Below are 6,906 nucleotides of genomic sequence, written 5' to 3'. Positions count from 1 at the left end.
GGTCCTTGAATCCTGAGCATACCTTGCTTAATGATTTGGACTGCCAGTTCCACCTGGCCATTGGTGGCCGGCTTGAAAGGTGCAGTCCTGACGTGCTTGATGCCATTGTCCAACATAAACTCCCGGAATTCATAGCTCATGAAACACGGATCATTATCACTAACCAGGATGTCCGGCAAGCCTTGGGTTGCAAAGATCATGTAGGCTTTCCACGGTGTGGATAATGTGCATGAATTTAGGATGAAGCACTCGATCCATTTCGAGGACGCATCTACTACAATGAGGAACATCTTCCCCATGAACAGGCCCGCGTAGTCAACATGAATGCGTGACCATGGCTTGGTGGGTCAGGGCCACGGGCTGAGCGGGGCCTCCCTGGGGGCATTACCCAGCTGGGCACAGGTCATGCACCTGCGAACACAGTGTTCCAGGTCTGAATCAATTCCAGGCCACCAAACATGTGACCGGGCAATGGCCTTCATCATCACAATGCCTGGGTGTTCGCTGTGGAGTTCCCTGATGAATGCCTCCCTGCTCTTTTGGGGCATGACTACCTGGCTGCCCCATAGTAGGCGGTCGGCTTGGATGGAGAGCTCATCCATCCGCCTGTGGAACGGTCTGACCTCCTCAGGGCATGCTCCATGTGTGGGCGCCCAATCCCCAGTCAGGACACATTTCTTAATCAAGGATAGGAGGGGATTTCTGTTTGTCCAGATTTTGATCTGGCGGGTTGTGATGGGGGAGCCTGCACTGTCAAAGGCATCGACCGCCATGACCATCTCAGCGCTTTGCTCAGCTGCCCCCTCGGTGGTGGCCAGTGGGAGCCTGCTGAGTGCGTCAGCGCAGTTTTCAGTGCCGGGCCAGTGCCGGATGGAGTAGTCATAAGCAGCTAGCGTGAGGGCCCACCGCTGTATGCGAGCTGATGCGTTGGCATTGACAGCCTTGCTGTCTGACAACAGGGATGTGAGTGCCTTGTGGTCCATCTCTAATTCAAACTTCCTACCGAAGAGGTACTGATGCATTTTTTTTACACCAAAGACACATGCAAGCGCTTCCTTCTCGACATATGCCTCATGCCATATCCCCGTTCTGCTTGAGAAATCGACCTGGAGGCATAAGCCACAGGTTATAGCTGACCCTCAGCATCAGCCTGCTGCAACATGCACCCAACCCCATAGGACGATGCATCACAAGTCAGAACTAAACATTTACAGGGGTCGTACAGGGTCAACAATTTGTTTCAACAAAGTAGGTTTCGCGCCCGATCAAAAGCCCGTTCCTACAGTCCCCCCAAAACCAATCGCAACCCTTATGCAGGAGCACGTGTAGCGGCTCCAACAACGTGCTCAAGTTCGGCAGAAAGTTCCCGAAATAGTTCAACAGTCCCAGGAATGAACGCAGCTCCGATGTGTTGCAGGGCCTGGGTGCTCGTCAAATCGCCTCTGTTTTGGATTCGGTGGGCCGAATCCCATCTGCAGCAACCCTCCTGCCCAGAAACTCAACCTCGGGAGCTAAGAACACACATTTAGACTTCTTGAATCGCAGGCCTACCCGGTCCAGTCGGCATAGCACCTCCTCCAGATTGTGAAGGTGTTCCTCGGTATCTCGATCCGTGATGAGGACGATTGTTCTAGGAATGAATTTAAGCAGGCTTTCCATGTTACATTGAAAAATCGCGGCCGCTGATCGAATGCCAAACGGGCACCTGTTATACGCAAACAGTCCCTTGTGCGCGGTGATGGTGGTCAGTGGTTTGGATTCGGCGGCCAGTTCCTGGGTCATATAGGCTGAAGTGAGGTCCAACTTGGTGAACAGCTTGCCGCCTGCCAGCGTGGCGAAAAGATCCAAAGCTCTTGGGAGCTGGTATTGGTCTTGTAGGGACACCTGATTGATGGTGGCCTTGTAGTCGCCACAGATCCTGACAGAGCCATCCGCTTTTAGAACTTGAACAATGGGGCTCGCCCAGTCGCTGAATTCAACAGGCGCGATGATGCCCTCTCACAACAGCCGGTCCAATTCGCTCTCGATTTTTTCCCACATCACATACGGCACCGCTCTGGCTTTGTGGTGCACTGGCCTGGCGTCCGGGGTGATGTGTATCCTTACTTTAGTGCCTTTGAAAGTCCCGATGCCCGGTTGAAATAGTGACTCGAATTGTTGTAGGACTTGTGAGCACGAACTTCGCTCCACCGAGGACATTGCGTGAACATCCCCCCATTTCCAGTTCATCTCGGCTAACCAGCTCCTCCCCAACAGAGCGGGACCATTGCCTGGGACAATCCATAGTGGCAGCCGGTTCACTAGCCCATTGTGTGTGACAGCCATCATTGCACTGCCTAGCACCAGAATGATTTCCTTGGTGCAAGTCCATAGTTGTGTCTCAATACGTTCTAATTTGGGTCTACTGGCTTTGAGTAGCCATAGCTTCTTGAATTGCTGAACGCCCATGAGTGACTGGCTGGCCCCAGTGTCCAGCTCCATGCGTACTGGGATGCCGTTCAACAAAACCTTCATCATCATTGGTGGCGTTTTGGTGTATGAACTGTGAATATTCGCTGCATGGACCCGCTGAACCTCGGCGTCCATCGATTTGCCCCAAACGTCATCCTGCCTCACAGAACCCTCTTCTGGTCCCTCTGTCTCATATATCAGTCTGGTTGCAGGTTTTCTACACATTCGAGCTAAATGGCCACTGAGATTGCAGTTTCTGCAGACAAAATGTTGGAATCTGCAAGATCTGGCTGAGTGTTTTCCCCCACACCTCCAACATAAGTTAAAGTTTCCATTGTTGGGGACAAAGGGACTATGGCCAGGAATTCCGCGTTGACTGTCCCTTTGACTACCCTATTAGTGGGTGTCAATGGCCCATTCCGGGCCGCATTGTCCACTTTGATGGCATGAACGTCCGATCAGCCTGCCATTGTCTCTGTTGAGATCCTGCTCTGGGATCTATTGTTGCCTGGTAAATTTCGGACTGCCCCCGCCTGCCTGCGGGGCTCTGAGTAGCATTTGTGATGTTGACTCCCTGATCCATTGCCGCATTAGAGGCAGAATTGCGCGCATAAATCATTTTCGTCTCTCCATTGCGCACGTAAATCATTTTTGTCTCTTCCTCCCTCGCCATAAAGGTTTGAGCTAACAACACTGCCGCTTCCAAGGTCAAGTTCTTGGTCTCAATTAACTTGCGAAAAATTCCCGCATGACCGATACCCTCGATGAAGAAGTCCCTTAGCATCTCCCCCCTGCAGGCATCTGTGAACTTACAGAGGCTGGCCAAATGCCGGAGGTCCGCTACAAAATCCGGTATGCTCTGTCCTTCACAACGTCGGTGGGTGTAGAATCTGTGTCGAGCCATGTGCATGCTGCTCGCCGGTTTGAGGTGCTCCCCGATTAGTTTGTTGAGCTCTTCAAAGGTTTTGTCCGACGGCTTTTCCTGTGCCAGTAAGTCCTTCATGAGCGCATAAGTCTGTGGTCCGCAACTGGTCAGGAGATGAGCCCGTCGCTTGTTGGCCGCTGCATCCCCTAGCCAACGAAGCTTTGCTGAAGCCTCTCGACAAAATTGTCCCAGTCTTCCCCAACACAGTACCATTCCTCTGTGGTACTGGTGGCCATTCTCGTGGGTCATGAATTCCCGTTTCTCGTCGCCAATGTAAAGTCCTTACTCTACAGCATGAAACCACACGAGGCACATTCCAGGGACAAGGCCACTCTGTGACCTTAGCTCTTTATTACAGGACTCCAGAAGTGATGACCCTGCGTGGGACCTCCCTTTATATACCTGTGTGATCAGGTAAGGAGTGTCTCCCACAAGTTCACCCCCTGTGGTCAAGGTGTGCATCTAAGTTGAGTGTATACAGTAATACAGTGGTGTTACGTTGTAGTTACAAACATGGCATAGTCCTCCTCTGTTGAATTCTAAATTTCTTCCAGTCCTCAGGTTTGTTGCTTTTTCTAGCCAATTTATATGCCTCTACCTTGGTTTTAACACTATCCTTAATTTCCCTTGTTAGCCATGGTTGAGCCACCTTCCCCGTTTTATTTTTACTCCAGACAGGGATGTACAATTGCTGAAGTTCATCCATGTGATCTTTAAATGTTTGCCATTGCTTATCCACCATCAACCCTTTAAGTATCCTATGCCAGTCTATTCTAGCCAATTCACCGTCAAAGTTACCTTTCCTTAAGTTCAGGACCCTAGTTTCTGAATTAACTGTGTCACCCTCCATCTTAATAAAGAATTCTACCATATTATGGTCACTCTTCCCCAAGGGGCCTCGCACAACAAGATTGCTAATTAGTCCCTTCTCATTACACATCACCCAGTCTAGGATAGCCAGCTCTCTAGTTGGTTCCTCAACATATTGGTCTAGAAAACCATCCCTAATACACTCCAGGAAATCCTCCTCCACCGCATTGCTACCAGTTTGGTTAGCCCAATCAATATGTAGATTAAAGTCACCCATGATAACTGCTGTACCTTTATTGCACACATTCCTTATTTCTTGTTTGATGCTGTCCCCAACCTCACTATTACTGTTTGGTGGTCTGTACACAACTCCCACGAGCGTTTTCTGCCCTTTGGTATTCCGCAGCTCCACCCATACCGATTCCACATTATCCAGGCTGATGTCCCTCCTTACTATTGCATTAATTTCCTCTTTAACTAGCAACGCCACCCCGCCTCCTTTTCCTCTCTGCCTATCCTTCCTAAATGTTGAATACTCCTGGATGTTGTGCTCCCAGCTTTGGTCACCCTGGAGCCATGTCTCCATGATGCCAATTACATCATACCCGTTAACTGCTGTCTGCGCAGTTAATTCGTCCACCTTATTCCGAATACTCCTCGCATTGATGCACAGAACCTTCAGGCTTGTCTTTTTAGAATTTTTCTGTAATGTGGCCCTTTTTGTTTTTTGCCTTGGGTTTCTCTGCCTTCCACTTTTACTATTCTCCTTTCTATCTTTTGCTTCTGCCTCCATTTTATTTCCCTCTGTCTCCCTGCATATGTTCCCATCCCCCTGCCATGTTAGTTTAACTCCTCCCCAACAGCACTAGCAAACACTCCACCTAGGACATTGGTTCCGGTCCTGCCCAGGTGCAGACCGTCCGGTTTGTACTGGTCCCACCTCTCCTAGAACCGGTTCCAATGTCCCAGAAATTTGAATCCCTCCCTTTTGCATCACTCCTCAAGCCACGTATTCATCTGAGCTATACTGCGATTCCTACTCTGACTAGCACATGGCACTGGTAGCAATCCTGAGATTATTACTTTTGAGGTCCTACTTTTTAATTTAGGGAGGGAGTTCCAGAGATTGGGGCCTAGGCAACAGAAGGCACGACCACCAATAGTTGTGCGATTATAAGCAAGGATACACAAGAGGGCAGAATTAGAGGAGGGCAGACATCTCGGTGGGGGGCGGGGGCGGGGAGGCGGTGGTTGTGGGGCTGGAGGAGATTACAGAGATAGGGAGAGATGAGGCCATGGAGGGATTTGAAAATGAGGATGAGAATTTTGAAATCAAGGCGTTGCTTAACCGGAAGCCAATGTAGGAGACTTTCATCCCACCAGTGTGGAATGGATTTGAACCCAGTGCCCATAAGAGAAATGCCAATATCTAATCAACAGCTCCCCACCATACGACTTTTGACTCGTTATTGTTTATGAAATAGTTTAAGTCAAATTTTATCTCACTACTAATTTCTTGCTGCACGTCTTCTGTTTCTGTGTAATTATTTCAACGGTAAATGAATTTAAATTTAGTCAAAACATTATGGTTTGCTATTTACTGCCCAGGAATGATGCACAGCTTGTGAGTTTTCCCGTGAAAAGTCCCATAGTGGGAGGGTAACTGTTTGTCCAGTAGCAGAGTAACCCATTCTTGCCATGAATAAGGTTGCATGCTTTGGTTCATATGTTAAAGGCGTTATGTAAATGCAAGTTGTTGTTATTTTGGTTCACACTTGAAGAATGGAACAGGGGAACATAGGATCAAGAGTAAGCCATTCAGCCCCTCGAGCCTGTTCTGCCCATTCAATGGCTGATCTGCGGCCTAACTGCATATACCCGCCTTTGACCCATATCCCTTAATACCTTTGTTTAACTAAAAGCTATTAATCTCCGATTTGAAATAAACAATTGATCTAGCATCAATTGCCATTTGCGGAAGAGAGTTCCAAACTTCTTCCCCCATTTGTGAGTAGAATTATTTCCTAACTTAATTCCTGAAAGGTCTGGCTCTAATTTTTAGACTCTGCCCCCTAGTCCTAGACTCCCCAACCAGCGGGAATAGTTTCTCTCTATCTACCCTATCTGTTCCCCTTAATTCTTGAAAACTTCGATTCGATCCCTCCTTAACCTTCTAAATTCTGGGGAATACAACAAAATTGGCTTGTGAGTATTATGTCTGTAGTGTACTTAGGAATGACTCCACGAGGCAATGTGTTGTACTCAAACTGGTCCTTTATTCTAAACTCCAGAATGCTGTGCAAACATGGTGTGCAGCCTTTTATACAGGGCCCTGCCACCAGGGCAGGAAACCCCGGTCTCCACCAGTTGCACCCTCTAGTGGTGCCAGCATGTATGTACACAGTGCAAACCTTATTGATAGTGCAAACCTTATTGATAATACATCAGGTAAACAAGTCTCCATCTTATGCAACCACACAGTGACTACACAGAGAGTACATCCATAGTCTGCATATACAACAGTGAGTGAGGTACCAAAGGATGTTTGTAGAGCTAAAGCAGCAAGCGGCCGTGGCTTTATGAAAGTAGAAAATTGGGGAGGAAAAAGTGGATAAAATATTGCCACAATCTTTATGAAATAAGCTTGCGCAGGACAGTGAGCTGTGCAGAGTCAGGAGCTGCATAGTTACACCTAATTTATGTATCAGCTCTTGTATCTA

Source organism: Pristiophorus japonicus, chromosome 4 (assembly GCF_044704955.1).
Source record: "Pristiophorus japonicus isolate sPriJap1 chromosome 4, sPriJap1.hap1, whole genome shotgun sequence".
NCBI lineage: Eukaryota > Metazoa > Chordata > Chondrichthyes > Pristiophoridae > Pristiophorus > Pristiophorus japonicus.
Note: the sequence above shows the minus strand (reverse complement) of the source record.